An 18,397-nucleotide genomic window follows, 5' to 3' on the forward strand; every position below is an offset into this window, starting at 1 on the left:
CCCTCCCAGACCCCTCAACCCCTACAACTACAGACCCTGCTAGCCTCCCCCCCCCCCCCAATTCCCTCAAGCCCCATGTGGACACTACTTGGCTCCTGATCCTGGTAAACCCTTCTGGTCCCCATCAACCCCCCCAACCCCTATGGACCCCTGCTTACCCCTGATACCCTTAATCTCTCCTGCAGACCCTGTTGGCCCCCCAAATTCCCCCAAGCTCCCCTGCAGACTCCACTTGCTTCCCCTGATTTCCACACCCTGGACCCCACTTTACCCTCCTGATCGCATCTTAGGTTGGGTGACTACTTTTTACTCAATCTAACCTCCCCTAACCTCGTTCAAATGAGGTACATACCTCTAGAGAAGGATTAAGTCTCATTCAGTTAAGAACTGCTACATAAAAATCACTTCATTTTTGAAAGAATATATGGGAATACTAGTACCGTTGATTATGTGTTAACTCTGCTACTGTTTACAAATGTCATATGACAGGTAACATAACATAGAAATTGTGTTAGTGCAAACTGCCTTATTTCAAGTCAATTGTAACATCATTTGCATTGCAGTACCATCCACATTGTGGTATGTATATCAGATATCTTTTAGGCAAATTCTATATAGGCAGTAACTTTGGTCTGCACAGAGCCTCCATTGCTTTATATATTTTTTCTTAAAACAAAGCCAGCCATTAATTTATGGCCAAAATCATATTCTTATTTTTTCCCCTTTATTCTAAGAATTAAAGTTAAACACTGATTTTACTCTCTAGTTCTTTTGGCTATAAATCGCTAAAAACTCCTATGTCTAACTGAAACACAATATTCTGAGATTTTCAATAAATTCCCATCACTATTTGGTTTAACTCTCTTTAAAAACCCAGGTATGTAAATAGCAAAGCTATTCCAGGATTCACTTTTGGTGATATTTTGTCTATGAAGCTTTGTCTGTCTGTTATAGCTGTACACATACTGAGCCAATAGTAAATCTCATTGGCTTGCTCTGTCTCAGTATTGGAATTTTGTTTGTTTAAGGCTTTCAAAGTATACAGCTTCTGTAAAGGGAAATGAGGGTTTATGGAGAGATTATATAGTTCTAGGAAGTTTTTCCTTCTTTTTTCTCAGGAAGGATGGAAAGAAAAAACAGCATAAAAGATGATGCAAACTCAGTTGTAGCCAACAGATGATACCTTTTAAAGCTGTTCTATATAAGATTTAATGAAAAAGACTAAATAGGAAGTGTTAACTCTAAGCTAAACAAGATACATTGGCATATCACTAGGTTTCAGTGTTTTGTAATGAAGGGTAACATTCTGCTCTTAGTTCAGTATAAGACTCATTCCAGTGTGTATGTCTGTTTCTCTCTATAGACTAGGTTTCAATATAAGCCCAAGAACATGGGAATTGGTAATCTTTAAATTCTATGATAGTGTTAATGGTTACTAGTTTTCTAACAATTTACATACACAAGTATTTTACTGGCAGAGAGACAGAAAATCTAGGTGGGGAGAACTCAGTGTACACTGGTAACATGCTACAGCAAAGGGAACTTTTTTTTTTTTAATATAGTACTATATGGTAGCAGCATTTGTAATGCAAGGGAATGACTGGAGCTTGCCTAATTGCTGAGTAGAGGTTAGGTCATAGCAGGTTTAGTTGCAGCACATAAAATGTCTCCTGTTTTCACAATGCCATGCTTTTCTCACAAGGTGAAATAAGCACAGTTTGAGATAGCAACCTGAGGACAACCAAAACCATGCGCAGTGCAGAGGCACTCATGTGTACATTAGTACACATCAATTAAATATGCAAGCAACCTTGCATGCTATCTCACATTATTCTGGAACTCATAATGACCAAGTGGTCCGCTTCGTGTGTACCTTCTGCTGCCCTGAGGTCATACTGTTTTGATGCTGCATGTTTGATGCTGTGTTTTAAATAGTGGTGCCCTCCCAAGATTAGTCAGTTGGTAATTCTCAGTTCTTGCAGCTCTCCCCCACCCCAGAAAAAAAAAGTCCTCAGAAATATAGAACAAAATCTTCCTTGTTCCAGAAGTTCATTTAAAAACTACAACAATGATTAGCTTTACTATACTACCTATACCTAGCACTGAGCTCTACCCTTAAAGCCATACTGAAGTTCTAAGTCTCCTTCCTCTGAAGGGCAGTAAAAGTTGAGGAAGCCTCAGAGCCCTTCTACATAGTGCAGGTAAAGGCGCTGTGGGATCTAATGCATAATTCAAAGAATTGCAGCTCCTGGCATGCCGTTAGATGCATTCGACCCCATTGCACCTTACTGCTAGTGCACAGGGTTCCTGATCACAGGCTTCCCCTGTACCACTAAGAAACAAGCTGCTGTAACTGACCCAGGCTCCCAGCTTCAGGGTTGCCCCCTCACCCCTCCACCCCCCAAAAAACCCCAACCTCAAACAAGAAAGCCCAAACTTGACTTTTTCAGGCAAATGTTGTAGTTTTTAAATGAACTTCTGGAACAAGGAAGATTTTGTTCTATATTTCTGAGGACTTTTTTTTTAATGAGACCATGTTTTCTGATATGGAAGATTTTTGAGGGGCTTCATCCCTCTGTAGTTCATTGTGTGTGTTCCTGGAGGGAGTGAAGCTGAAGAAAATTGTGTGCATTTTTTCCCTTGCTTAAACTGATGAACTGAATTAATTTATTATGATTGGATCACTTAATACTGTGGTTACCAACCCATCAATCCTGGAGCCTCTTTTGGTCAGTTCTGGGGTGGGGGAGAGCTGGGAGTACATGCATGTGTACACCTGCCCCCACAACACAGTTGGTTAGTCTGTAGGGAAGAGAAGAGGTGAGGGTCACATTGAGTCCCCCACAGTGAGCGACTGACCATGTGGCCCAGCCAGGGAAAGGTAAGTGTGGCCCCAGCCTGGCCGGGTGGTGAGAGGGTTGGAGCCTTGGTGGCTCCTCCAAGGGCATGGGGGGGGGTCTCCCCTGCATCTCTGTGGGGGCAGAGGTGGCTGCCATTGTACCTCAAGCCCCACTGCAAGCTGGCCATGTGTGGGCATGACTTAGCTAAGTAGTGGGGATTCATGCTGGGGCAGCTCCAGCCCAGCCAAGTCTAGGAAGATCTGGTCATCCAGCATGTGTGGCGGGGGGTACCAGGGATCCATCCCCCTCTCCAACCTGTGTTCCAGGCACAGTAGGCTACCCGTAGCAGCAGTCTTCTCATCCCAAGCACTGTTTGGGCAGGGCAGAGGCTCCCAGGGCCTATGCCAGGCTGTGCCCAGTAGTGGGAGCCCCCCACCCACATACACACCTGGATGACCAGATCTTCCCAGATCCAGCTGGGCCAGGGCCTGATCCCACTTCTGCGTCACTGCTGCCACCACTGGGAGCAGTCCAGTGGAGGCCTCAGTGGCCCATGCCCCCCCCCCGCATTCTTGGTGCTGTGGACATCCCACAGCAGCAGCAGCCGCCTCCTCTGCTGGGCTGCACCCAGTGGTGGAAGCTGCAATCCTGCCCTGGACTGCAGAGACTTTCAGACCCAGTTGGGTTGGGGCCTGATGCCACGTTCGTCTGGCCACCGGGTGGGCATGGCTCAGCGCAACCATGCCATGGAAGTGAGATTTGGCCCTGGCCCAACCCAGCTGGGTCAGGAACACTCCATGGTTCAGGGGTGGATGGGTGGGGGGGGGGGGTGTAGTAGATCGTAATGCTCATCTGATTTCTCTTTTGACTAATAAAGAAAATAATGCCTTATTAGCACAAAAAAAGGGAGGGAGGGAGTTGAAGTACGCTGCACGGATTACCTGTCTTTGGTTGCATTAAATCAGGTCTACTATAACTTTAAAAAACCCAAACCTAAGAGGTCTGTATCCATCAGATCTCTAACTCTAATGAATCCCCAAGTATAATTAGTCTCCTCTGTCAATCATACACTGTACAATGAGCTTCTTAATGTGGACTTGACCTGATCATATTAAGATGTGAATGAATCGAATGAATTCTGGTTGCTTGAGAGACTCTAAAATTAGACTGAAATATGATGAAGTAACTTAATCTCTCTTCATGGCCATATTTCTCATCCTGACTTTATTTTTAAGACAGCTGGATCTATGAAATTTAGAAGAAGCAAGGCAAGCTCCTTATCCTTAAGTCATTATGCCCAGTTTTCTGGCAGCTGGTAATGGCTCTTCTGGAGCTTCAGTGGAACTTGCTATCCATACTCCGCGGATTGTGAAGGACTCATTCATGAAATCTATGGTTCATTGCTCTTATAGGCTTAATTAGCTCCATCTCAGAGTTAAAGCTCATTTGAGAGTTGTTTAGTGAGTGATCTGTATTGGTGATGAAGGAGGCTATTTGTAGACTGAGGAGTATAATTATCAGACAACATAGTTTGGTAAAATTCATTCTATTTGAAGATTGTATTAAATGAGGAAAATTTGTCCTACGTACAAAATGGTCTCTATTCCAAACAATAATTCACTTGAAGTCATAGGGACAAAATAGCTTCTATACTTGTCCTATCACTTTACTGCTTCAGTCCAGAATCAGTGGTGCCTCATCTGCAGCCAACCACTGGCTTGAGAGAAGGGAAATGCAGAGCCTCATAACTTGAGCTTTTTACTACCTGGGTTCTTTCCCGGGGCTAGTAGCTCATATTCATAAGAAGAACCAATACAAAAGAACCACAGATGATGGTGTATCAGGCCCACTTACCTCTGACATGAACAGCTGTGTTAGGTAGAAGGAAATACAAAAGCATGCTTACATTCTTTTACGTTTTTTCTGGGTGAATCTGAAATTTATGGGATACCTAATTTGGCAGTAACCCTGATACCATGCCAATCCGATGCTGGAAGAACCTAGACAGAATATTAGTCCTAACCCGCAGTCATTCCAGCCTTGGAACCCTGGTGAGAGATCTGCATATGGAAAATTAAAGTCTCACCCTTTATTAGTAATTGCATCTTGGATATTCTACATTCTATATTCAAGCAGAAGCAAACTGCTGTATGTACATATATTTGAAGAAAACTAGTGAGTAAGCATTGTTAGAATTTTAAACAAGCATTATTGGTTTGATTGCACTAATGGATGATGCAGAATAATAGATGGATGCAGCATTCAGCATCATCCAGAGGAGATGAAAAAAACAATAAAGAAAAATTTTAAGGATTGTATCATTGAGCTGGAGTCATTGGTGTTTTTGGCAGGTTATAGAATATTGCATTCTGAATAATGTATTCAGAACAGTAACTGTCTGTAGTCTGCAGTCCATGCTGCTTGCCAATAAGCAATGAACTAAAGCTTTTGGTAACAGTACAAAAACAGGGTGGAACAATCATATAGTCTCTCATCAGAGCTCAGTTTGGTTATCCTTTTTTCTTGCCTTAGTATTTCCTGCTAAATGCATGAAAAGTTTAGGAAGGTTTTGTGGCACTTCCTTCCCTGAGGATATTTACCAGTCTTCCTGAATGGAAGGCTCAGTGTAGGAATTGTTCTTTTTTAGCTCATTCAGTCTCTCATCCTGTCCCCTCTTAATAGGATTTTTCCTGAAGGTTTTTTGATTTTTCACTTACTGTTATTTTATATAAATTATATAGATGTCTAGGTCATTAGGCCAAGATTCTTGGCATTACTATGCCTCTGTGCATAAACCACTTGACTGTTTATTGCATCTGAAAGAATGAATGACTATAAACTGATGCTTAGGAGGACAGTCATTGAAAGCAAATAATACCTGCCAGTCCCTGCTTTCCCTCTTCCAAAACAATTAGTTTTATACAAAACAATACATTATTAACCAGGAGAAATGAAAGCAACCCTCCACAGAACAGCCTACCATCTCCTCAGAGGTAGAAAACTGATAGACTAGGACAGAGAGTGAGTCTTTGACAGAATAAGACAAAGCATGAGTCTCAGAATTAGGAGTCTTCTATATTGCATCTCAGATGAGTGCCTTAATTGCACCATCTTTTCTTATGTTTCTCATATTTTCTTGCTCTGAGCGGCACAATTATTTGCTGAACAAATTCATCCAGCCTTAGTCAAACTCTTTATTAGCTTAGTGGACTAAACCTTCGAAAAATCTTGATTATGTCACCTTTACTTTTTTGTCTGGGCTATTCCATAAAAATCAACAGGAGAAGATGAAAGCGCTAAATAACAGAAGGGTGGAAAATTTACCCCACAATATCTAGGTTTATTATAGATATAAGCCCAAGAGCCTGAAGGCTTTAAGGGAATAATCTTTCTCGCTTGGGAAAATTTAGCTCAATAGGCTTGATTTATCAGAAATATTTCTCCCCAGTACAGTTCTAGATAATGCTTTACACTATTGTTAGGACTGTGTATTGTCTCAAAATATGAAATGATGAATGTTTTAATTCTGAAAAACAAAGCCATGGGGCCGGGTCACAGTGGGCGTATCTACATGAGATGCTAACTGTGCACTAGCCGAATAACGCTGCTCAGCAGTGTCACAGCACAGACACTGCTAATATGCTGCTGCGCAGTATTATTAGGCTAATATGCATTAGTGTCACTAAAAAGGAATTCGCTGGCATTACTGTGCAGTAACTCTGGTAATCGCTGTACATTTATTTAGTACTTGACTATACAAGTACTAAATTAAATCTGCAGTAACCACTTCCCATTAATGAACATGTAGATGCGCCCAATGACAGACAATTGCGTTATTACTGGGGTAGTAAACAACATATTAACAACTGTATCAAAAGGTTTTCAGTTGCTAAGGATTGACCCTATTTCTAGATATCTAGACCCTATATGGAGTTGACTTTTTTGTGATTGCTTTGGACACTGCTGAAGTTGGTAGGCTTGACTTCTTTGAAACCGAACCTGGCAGTAGACCTGCTTTAGTGGACCTGGACATAGAGGCTGCAGATCAGAATGGATTTTGTGAGGACAATCTCACAGGGCACCTTCCTGTCCAACCTTCAGTGTAATTGAATGCATAATGGAGGATTGTTTTGGGGGTACTGTAGTCCAGTAAACAGAGCAACAAATTTGGTTGCAGGAGAGCTGGAATCTATTTGCAGCTCTGAGTACTGGGTGACCTCTAGCAAATCATTTTGCCTCCGTGCCTCAGTGTTGCCAATAGTAGAATGAGGATAATGATTCTGGCTCTCGTTCTTAAGCACTTTGCTACTTATTGATGAAAAAACTGATAGGAGAATGAAGAATGTTGATTGTAAATAACAGTTCTGGGCCCCAATAAGCCAAGTAAAGAATAACTAGGACTTATCTAGATGCCTTGTACTATCAGCAGTTCTGATCATTTCATTTTAGATATTAATCTCTTCCAAAAATGAAAGCTATTTGTGATTTTCTATTCCCAGACCTCCTGAGTGTGTATACTTGTGAGGAACGAACCTCTTATTCAACTGGCAAGAATATTAGAGTATTTAAAGTTTGTTCCTGAAACCTTAAGAATTCATAATCTACACCCCAGGGTACTCAAGGAGCTGGCTAGCTTCATAGCTCAGCCCCTGGCATGGATGTTAGAGAACTCCTGGTGCTCTGGTGTAGTGCCCGAAGATTGGAAGAAGGCCAGTGTGGTGCCTGTCTGCAAGAAAGGGGAGGAAAGTGGATCCAGCAAACTACAGACCAATCAGCCTGACCTCTATCTCGGAGAAGGTCTTAGAAAAAATCATCAAAGAGGCCATTCTTAACTGACTGCCTGACAGCAACATCCTGAGGGATAGCCAGCATGGGTTTGTTGCGGGTAGGTCTTGCTTGACCAATCTTATTTACTTTTATGACCAGGTGACCTATCACCTGGACAAGGGAGAGGAGATTGATGTTGTATATTTTGACTTCAGAAAAGCCTTCAATTTGGTATCCCATGATCACCTCTTGGCAAAACTGGCCAACTCAGCCTCAGGTCCACCACGATATGCTGGCTGGGGAATTGGCTCTGTAGCTGGACCCAGAGGGTGGTGGTTGATGGAAGTCAATCATCATGGTGCCCTGTGACCAGTGGGGTCCCTCAAGGCTTTGTCTTTGGACCTATATTGTTCAACATCTTCATTAATGATATAGACATTGGTGTCAGAAGCGGACTGGCCAAGTTCACCGATGATACCAAACTCTGGGGTAAAGCATCCACACCTGAGGACAGGAGGGTGATCCAGGCTGACGTGGACAGGCTCAGCAAATGGGGGGGCAAGAACCTGAGAGTGTTTAACACTGAAAAATGCAAGGTTCTCCACCATGGGAGGAAAAACCTGCAGCATCCTTATAAGCTCGGCAGTGCTAAGCTGGCTAGCAGTACGGAAGAAAGAGACTTGGGGGTCATCATTGACCACAAGATGAACATGAGCCTGCAATGTGATGCTGCAGCTAGTAAAGCAACCAAAACGCTGGCTTGCATCCATAGATGCTTCTCATGCAAATCCCGGGACGTCATTCTCCTGTTGTACTCGGCCTTGGTGAGGCTGCAGCTGGAGTACTGCATCCAGTTTTGGGCTCCGCAATTTAAAAAGGATGTGGAGAAGCTTGAGAGAGTCCAGAGAAGAGCCACGTGCATGATCAGGGGACAGGAAAACAGACATTACAACGACAGGCTGAGAGCTATGGAACTCTTCAGCCTGGAAAAGCGCAGGCTCAGGGGTGATCTGATGGCCACCTATAAGTTGATCAGGGGTGTTCACCAGGATCTGGGGGAACGTTTGTTCACCAGAGCGCCCCAAGGGATGATGAGGTCAAACAGTTATAAACTCCTGCAAGACCATTTCAGGCTGAACATAAGGAAACATTTCTTTACTGTCTGAGCCGCCAAGGTCTGGAATAGCCTGCCATATGAGGTAGTTCAAGCACCTACTCTGAACACCTTCAAGAGAAATTTGGATGTTTATGTTGCTGGGATCCTATGACCCCAGCTGTCTTCCTGCCCCTGGGGCAGGGGGCTGGACTTGATGATCTTCCGAGGTCCCTTCCAGCCCTAATGTCTATGAAATCTATTAGATTAGCAGTGGTGGGTTGAGGCCACCCAGTCACTTTCTTTTGGCCTTTAATCTGCTCTTTATTGCACCTTTTTTGGGACTCGTTCTGATAGAGTAGCAGCACTTGAGTTAATGAGGACAGAGCTGAAGCCTCAGAGAAAACAGAGATAGAAACATCATTACTGTTGGTCATGGTTGCTTCTCTAAATAACAAATGTTCTAACATCCTGTAATGTGGTAAGAGCTTGCATTGTGTGAGAGCAGTTTCATGTCTTCTTAATAACACCAGAGTTCTTTAAATAAGGCCATTTGATGCAATTCAGCTTCTTCTGTTACGTACTGCTAGACATGAAAAGGAAAATAGTTATTTTAAAAAATAAAGATTAACATAATGTATCAAAATAAAAGTTGCTACATTAACTACCCTTCTTCCTTATACTGTTGATTTTTACCAATTAAATTAGAAAAATGGAGTTACTGATACTTTCTTTTAAGATTACTTGCATCAGTAAAGCTAAATCTTGCTTGCATTGGATATTACTAACTTTCTGGAATTGGTGATGAGTACCTGTGCATGATCTTTATCCTTGAAGGTAAACTAGAAACTTGAGGTGGTTTTTCAGCTCAGTTCAGTTTTATGCGCTTAACTTTGAAACTGAAATATGACTTGGAGAGTTGTAGTGGCTGTGTTTGATTTAGCCTAGCCATGTTAATTTTTTTGGACCACTGGTACCCACTGGGTACCCTTGTTACAATCTCTGCACTGATTTTTGATTGATCCAGCCTCTGGATTCACTTCTCTGTTACTTTTTTTTCCAGAATTTAGTGACACTTGACTATCCCTCCTCCAACCTATTCATGCATAATGTTCAAAGTACTTATCCTCACCTGAGTATTTACCTTTTTTAAATTTAATCTCTTAATTCCTGGCACTACTTGCCTCATATGCCGTGCTTTGCCATCTCCACTTTGGTTTTTTTGTTTTGCTCTTTACCTCACTTTCATGCATCTTCTTACATACCTTCTTATGACTGGAATAATATTGCCATTATTGTGCCACACTTCTTCATACTCGTCCTTCAAACTAACTTCTTTTTTGGTTTTCTTTCCAGCATTAACTTCCCCTACTATCCTAGCAGTACCCGGCATTTATAATTCATATGACCTCTTCCTTTTCATTTTCATTCATCTTTTCCCTGCTTGTACATTAGAACATGGCCATGTAATTACACATTTCTGGAATAAGGTCTTTCTCTTGCTGAATATGTGCGACTTCTTGTGCGTGCAAGAAGCTACCTGCACCAATGTATTTTTAGGATAAAGATCCAAAACAGTTAATTGCATGCCCCACTTTAAACATGAAATTAGTAGTAATTAGCAAGTTACCCAACTGCTTTGCTGACTTGAAAATAGAGCTGGTTGTAAATTTTACAGTGGAGCAAATTTTGTTCATTTTTGGCTGAAAAACAAATAAAGAAAACAATGATAACCCTGTGAAAACTTGATTTTTCAGGCTGCTATATTTGGTGCAAAATCCAAATTTTTGGAGTTTACCTTTCCTAAAATCTTTCCAAGGTGTCAGGCAAAGTATTAGCATTAACAACCACAAAGTATTTGTTTCTATTACAATCCATCATGCTCACTCTAATTATTTAGACTAGGTACAGGGGCAGATGGGGGAGGGGTGTGCACTGGTGTACTTGAACCTCTCCCCCCCCCCGGATTCCTCCTTTACCCACAGTTTAAAACCAACTGCATGGCAGTGGTAGCAGGAATTCTAGTCAAGCAGTGCTGCAGAAGCCCATTGACTTAATGGCTCATTATATCTCACCCCTTCTAAACTCTTAATTCCACAGGTATTAATAATCCTCTCTTCTTTTCAATCATCTTGATGATCCATCAATCAACCAATCTTTTTTTTGCATTTCTGCTGTCTGTTAGTAGCTCCTGGTTATGAAGCACCTATTTCACAGCCCTGCAGATTATTTTTAACTCATTTCAACTAAAATATTTGTTTTTGCTTCAATCTTAAACTTAATAATATAGCCCTAGGCCCCTAACATATTAGTAAAGCTTCTAGTTTATTTTTAGCTGGAGAAAAAATGTATTGTTTTATATGTTATGATGCACCTCCCTATGTCCACTCTCTTTCCCTTCCCTTTTTAAAATTTTAGATCTGCCCATGCCTAGACTTTTCCAAAGTGCTTAAGGAGGCTAGATTTCAAAGGAATTTATGCATCCAGCTTCCTTTAATGATATTTCACAGTTAACAGATAAGTTTTTAACATCTCAGGTTGAGAGTGGTAAGAGTCTGCTGGCTCCCTTAGATAAAGAATATAGAGCAATGAATAAGAACACGCAGCATGGCAATTTTGCTTTCCATCCTGCAAAGTTAATCCATTTCTTTGTTACTAAGTTTTACAAGGGTTTTCACTGGTCTGGCTTTTTGTAGAGGTAATGCATAAAAAATAGTTTTGAATAGAGGGTTTGATAAGATTCTGATAGAAAAGGTTGGAGGAAAGTCTCAGGATATAAAGGGCTGGATTACATTCTCTGTCCTACATTTACCATGCTGTAACTCTTTTGGTAACATCTTCCCTATTTATTTCAAAGACAATAACATAACGGTATACAGGCACAGGAGTGCTGCATCTTAATGAAAAGTTAGAGCTGTTCAAGAAATATTTAGTGGTTCTATGTGAAGTCAGAAGTCTCTCTGGGTTCCCCTTGTGCTAGTTCTTTCTCTGCTACATAGGGAACTTTTTTTGGGTCAACTTTTCTATTTGGAATTTGTCATAATAATCATGATATGAGAAAAGGAGTTATTTTACTCTACCATTACCATGAAAAAAAGACCTGCATTAGGGCTAGGATTACACAAGAAAATCAGTTTCTTCATCTGTATGATAAGTGAAGCTCTTCTATCACAGAAGATTGCCATTTGTGAAATAGTTATGTAATCCGGAGAAGGAGTCTTACCTTGGACAGGAATCTTATGTATGTTAAGTTATTAGCTCTTTATGTTTCTTGACTACTAGCCAAAGAAAAGGTCAGGGCAAAAGTCTCATGTTGAGGGGCAGCTTTCTGGGCTTACTCTTTAACTGCTAGGAACTAAGACTAAGTACAGACGGTCAAAAATCCCAAGGCTGAATCAACTCACTCTTTGTAGGTTAGTCTAAGCTGCGGAAATTAAACTAAGAAACTACTGGACAGACATTCGTTTTTGAGTCAGGAAATGCAGCTGCATGCCTGCATTGGCTCATGCCAAAAGCTGGGGGGTACTAGAGCATGGCTCTCTGGCACAGCCAGCATGGTCTGTGTTTGCTTTCTCTTCCTGCTGCCCCCAAGGTCTCTGGGATTTGCAGTCCAGAATCACGGCAGCAGGACTCCGCACAGTTGCTCATCACTTCCTCTTCCTGCTTCTAGCAGATTTTGAAAGATTTTGAAAGTTTGTTCAGCACATTTCCACCCCCCCCTCCAATTGGGAATGCTGGTGTGGAGGTGTCATTTGTGCAACTGGATTCTGTTTCAGATGGGAGGAATTGCCCAGTACCAATGTTATTAGGGTTAGGGAGGAAATTACCATGTTTTTAGCACTTTTGTTGAGACTAATGAGTAAAAATGGCAACAGGGGACTGGGAGCATGCTGCCTCTTTCAGACAGCAAAAGTAACCTGTTAGCAAAATCTGTCTGCTGCAATGCATTTCCCAAAGCAGAGGACAGCCCCAGCTTCAGACCCTTGTTCCTAAATTTCCTGCTATGAGATCTAAACTCCCCCAAACCCTGATGAAACTCCTTCTATGTTTGGAAGAGTTCTATCTGTTCAGCCACCCCATCTAAAGGTGAAATTACACTTATTCTTAGACCATACTAAATCTCTAGATTGTTAAGTGATGTTAAAGCTGTAACATGCTGTGAACAGTCACATGTTAAGGGGTAATGTTGTTCCTTGTGGGCACATGCTCTTTCCTGCACAGTGAGCAGGGATATGGCTAGGAGCTAAGATACCTGGTCTCTCTCTGCTCTGGGTGAGGGTGGAGCTTGGAACAGCATAACCTGAGATACTGGAAAACTGCAAATTTCCCATTTTCTCTCTGTGGAACAGACTGAAGTTATCCTAATGTGTTAGGTAGCACAGCCCAAAGTTAACTATCTCATGAAGTGGCATAAATTTGAGATGCTCACAGCACACTTAGCATGAGTTGATGAACTTTAATGGGAGGCTGCTTACATATTAAGTACCCATAGTATGGTCTAAATGTAACGTGTAACTTCACTGTAATCATGGTGATGAGAAGACAGCCTGCAGCAGTGCTATATTCTTCTTCTGCAGCAATATCTTTCAGTCACTAATTCTCAGACATCTTTGCCACCACTTAACTAATCATAATCACACTTGTTTCAATCCTGAAACATGCAGCTGGGCCTTGCCCTTTCCTTTTGTTTATAAAATTATTATAAATTATTACAGTGATTGATTATCATGGGGAGAAATTAATAAAATCCAGTGAGAGAATTTTTTAAATATTAGTCTCAAAAAATCTATTTGTCAAGTTGAGGAACTAGAGTGCAGTTTGGTTATGTTTGGGGATCATGATGCCAATCTGGAAAGGGATGTTCAAAGGTACCATCCCAAGGGATATGCTACACTTCAGTTAGAAAAAGATTAAATGGGTAATAAAAATAATAAACAACCACAACATGCATGCAGTCCCTCATGATCCCATGCCCAAGAAGTCAACTACAGCACAAGCTACTTTGGATTCCACATTTAAAACAAAGGCAACTACAATACAATTATAAAAATGGACATGTTTCATTCAGATTAAGTTAAAATGAATGATACAGAATCAAAGACACACATGCCTGAAAGTGAAAGGTAAGTTGGTGAATTGGACTCTCTTCTTAAAGCTCATGATATATCTAGAGAGATCTGAATGAAAGAAGGCCCTCCAAAAGATAGAGCCATATCTTAAGCCGTTTGCCGAGGAGCACAAAAGAAGCAGAACACAAAAAAAAAAAAAAAAAAAAAAAAATATGCCATGCTTGAACTGTATCAACTGGCAAATATTGTAATAGCAGTTCCAGCAACACACATGAGTGCTGAAATAAATTTTTCATGTCTCAAACTTATTTCAGCAGCACAGTGGTCCAGTATGACAGAACATAGATTATAAGATGTTATTTTATTTCACTCAAACAAATTGATCATAAAAAATGATTAGTTTTGGCAATAAAACCCCTCTGCTAAAGTCATGTAAAGATGAAGTGCAGTCAAGTTGAAAACAAACAAACTAAGCTGAACCTGCACTAATTGAGTACATCTGAACCTGAACTAAACCCAAATAAAAACTGGTTTGATTCCTGGTGGCAGGTGAAACAGCAAGGGACGGCACACAAAAGAGCTGGAGAGGAGCAAGATTAGCGTGGCACCATGGCTACTTTCAGGGGCTAGTCCTGTCATAGGCCTGAAGTGTATAGATAAGTTCCGAATGCATTGCAGAAAAGGGAAGGCTAAGATAGTGTATTGGCAGGGTTTACCGGATGCTCATGTTCATCAGAACTGCCAGGTTTGGGTGGATTACTGCTGTGAAATGAGCATAGGAGTGGGCTGTATAGATGGATAGTGTGTCAGGATGACTGTGAGGTTGACAGAAGGGCTATGCAAAGTTTCGGATTGTGATTCGGATTTGGAGATGATTTGGAAGATTTGAAGGCCAAATCTAAGAATCTGAATCAAATTTCTAGAAGCTTTAGGCTTTCTGAATTGATTTGGTGCTTCCGAATTGATTCGGAAAAGATTCGGAGCCGATTTGGAGATTCTGCCATAGGGTATAATGGGGAATCAATGAAATATCTATAACTTTGGGGTTTTTTAGATGATTGAGATGAAACTTGCAGGGCTGGTAGCCCATGCTGAGGGTGTAACACCTGCCATGTTTCAAGCTGCAGGGGTTTATGGGGAAACTGTACCTCAAAGTCCTGAAAGCAAAACTCATGTCGTATGTGTGTGTTAAGCCACAGTGGGGTGAAAACTGCAGGAGTGGTAGCTCTTGCTGAGTCCACAAAGTCTGACAAGTTTCAAGGAGATAGGTGCAGGAGTTTTGGGGTAGCTGCTCTTCAAACTGCTGACAAGCAAAACTCATGACATAGGTGACACTGTGTGTGTGTTAAGGCACAGGGGGGTGAAAACTGCAGGCCTGCTAGGGCCTGCTACAGCCACAGAGCCTGCCAGCTGTCAAGGAGATAGGTACAGGGGGAGTCTGGGTTCTGGGGCCTGCACCTCTGGTTGCAGGCAGGCAAAACTCGTGACATGGGTGCTTGTGGGACTGTGTGTGTGTGTGTGTGTGTGTGTGTGTGTGTGTGTTCAGGTGCGCCCTTCCTGGCGCTGGGGCCTCTGCAGGACACGGCAGTGTGCCCCCATGAGTCCCTCTCCTCCGCTACAACCTCAGTCTGGCCCACCACTGTAAACAACAGCAGGTCAAAATAACTTAGTTGGCTCAGCACCAATAGCATTAGGAAACGCATGGACTCAGCATACACAGTGGAATTTTGACACACTCTGACCTGGTGGACATTTGACTCCCCAGGTACCTCTTCACTTTTACTTGTGCTGCTACATCCCCCTTTCCTCCCCACCCTCCCGCCATCCCACCCCCAGCCTGTCCCTCACCCCATGATGCCTCCATTTTCATTTTCACTGACTGGCTTTCTTGCCTTAATTGCATGCCAGGCCAGCCTCTGGCTTCTTTACTATTCCTTTCATCCAGGACTAGGAGACGCACCAGCTGTATGCACTTCCTCAGCCTGACAAAGGGTTTTTCAATCTGAAAGCTTCCTAAGATATATTTTTCTAACTATTTCATGTTTTTTTCATAATAAACATAGAAACATAAAAACACAAGATAAGCCATCACACACCATGAGTAACATATATCCAACACAGCATCTTTACTTCTTGCTGTCAATTCCTTTATAAAAAGACAGGGTCTGTGAAAGTTTCATCTGGGTACCTTTGATGCTGCTGGTGCTATTGGTGTTGAGCCAGCTAAGTTATTTTGCCCTGCCATTGTTTACAGTGGCGGACAGGTGTGAGGCTGTAGGGGAGGAGGAGGCCTCACGGGGGTACACTGCCATGTTGTGCAGAGGCCCCAGTGCCAGGAAGGGCGCATCTGAACACACACACACACACACACAGTCCCACAAGCACCCATGTCATGAGTTTTGCTTGCCTGCGGCCATAGGTGCAGGGCCCCAGAACCCAGACTCCCCCTGTACCTATCTCATTGACAGCTGAAAGGCTTTGTGGCTGCAGCAGGCCATAGCAGGCCTGAAGTTTTCACCCCACTGTGCCCTGACACACACACAGTGTCACCTATGTCATGAGTTTTGCTTGTCAGCAGTTTGAGGCACAGTTTCCCAGAAATCCCTGCACCTATCATCTTGAAACATGGCAGGCATCATGCCTTTAGCAGAGGCTACCACCTCTGCAAGTTTCATCTGAATCAGCTGAAAAACAATAAAGTTATAGATATTTCATTGATTCCCCATTATACCCTATGGCTGAATCTCCGAATCTCTTCGAATCAGCTCTGAATCTTTTCCAAATCGATTAGGCTGAATCAAATCAGAAGTGATTCGAATCTCTAAATCAAATTGAGCAAATCTGAATCAGCCGAATCCAAATCTGAATCGAATAGTTGCCTATCCACACAGGTTTATTTGACAGTATCAGTATGGAGACAGACACAGTTATGAATGTTTTCAGAATACTTGTTCCGACCTAGCCAGCCTCCAGAGTTTGAGGGGACTAAATGGTAAAGTTACAGAATTTGTTTTTAATAAATTCCAGATCCATTTTTTCTAGAAGTTAACACTGTTAATACTGCAATTTAAATTTAGGGGCTAAATCCTGAAAGGTGCATTCAACTGTAGTTCATTACTCTTTTAAGAAAGGAACCAGAGGGTTTAGCTTCAGACATTTACATTTTAGTGGTATGGAATCTCTTTCTGTCTTTAGCAGGAACTGTGATTCCTCTTTGGATTATCTGTCATACAAATGCACCTGAGGCCCCGTTGTGCTAGGTGTCATATCTTAAAATACAAATCTTAAAAGATAAATGGCCAAATCATATGGCATGGTGGAAATTGATTTTCTTCCCATTTTACAGATGGAGAGCTCGTGGTAGTGGTGATATTTTTTATTGTTATATTTTATCTTTCAGCTCTCACAGATTTTAGCTGATTTAAAAAAAAATGAAATCTTCATAATTTCCCAAGCAGGAAGCAATTTTGACCACTTGAAACCTGAGATACTGCTCCTGCCTTTGTTTAAGGTAATTTGGATCATCACAGAGCCTCATAGGAGAGCTGAGAGACTACTTATCAGATAAGAACTGCCTGCCCAGAGGAGTTTTCCATCTATTGACTCCTCTGACAAATCCTATGAAACATGAACTTTCATTTCTACCCAGGAGAATCTTTACAATATTTTCTCCGATGCATGATGAAGGGTGTTTGTGTCTGAAAGTTAGCAATTAAATAATTGTTTTTGCAAAAATCTTGTTGGTCTAATAAAAGAGATCATCTCTACCATGAGCCCTGTTTGCTGTTCATTGTAGTTTGGTTTCCTGCCAAACAGTGAGCGAGGCTTGCCTGGCTGTATGCAAGATTTTAAATTAATAGCTGCATAGGTACTGAATGCGAGTTCCCTTTGCAGAACAGTCCTGAACTTCTATACTATTCTGAACTTCCATTTACCAGAAAGGAAGAAAAACGATCATGGTTCTTTTCTCTTTGAAGTAGATCCAGAAACATTAATGACCCTACATCTTTAATATCTCACCATTCAATCCTGAGATGTTTGTAGCAATTGGAAATGAGTATGGTTAGGCCTATGCATGGAAGACATAAAGAACAGTGGGTACTTTGTTGGGGATGTTGAAGCACGATGCACTGCTACCTGTATATCATAATCTAGTAAAGGACTATCAAATATAAAAATAAACTAAAAGCAGTGAGTACCACCTCACGATAGCATAATTACAAATAAGTAAGAATTGGGCAGGGCAGCAAACATCTCTGATCAAGTAACAGAAAGCAAAATGACCCTTGATGTGAACTTCTGGCAGGCCAGGATATGGTCCCTAAATTACCCAAGCTGCAGCTACAAGAGCACTGAAAAATAGCAACCAAGGCCTCTCCTCCTTCATGTTAGCTTCTTAAGAGTGATGTCAGGTACAACATGCATTGCTCTGATTCCTATTAAATGCTCTGATTTCATTGCAATTAATGTTATTTTTAGTAATGGATATTGTTAAGTAGGTACAACAATTTCTGAGAGAGGATTATTTTCTTGTCCTAGCTCAGTGGTGTGACTTTCGTAGGTGTAGGAGGCCACTTACCCCTGAATAGCAGCAACCTTGAAATGGGCTTTGTAGTCAGATATTGTGC

This window comes from Alligator mississippiensis, chromosome 3 (assembly GCF_030867095.1).
Source record: "Alligator mississippiensis isolate rAllMis1 chromosome 3, rAllMis1, whole genome shotgun sequence".
Lineage (NCBI taxonomy): Eukaryota > Metazoa > Chordata > Crocodylia > Alligatoridae > Alligator > Alligator mississippiensis.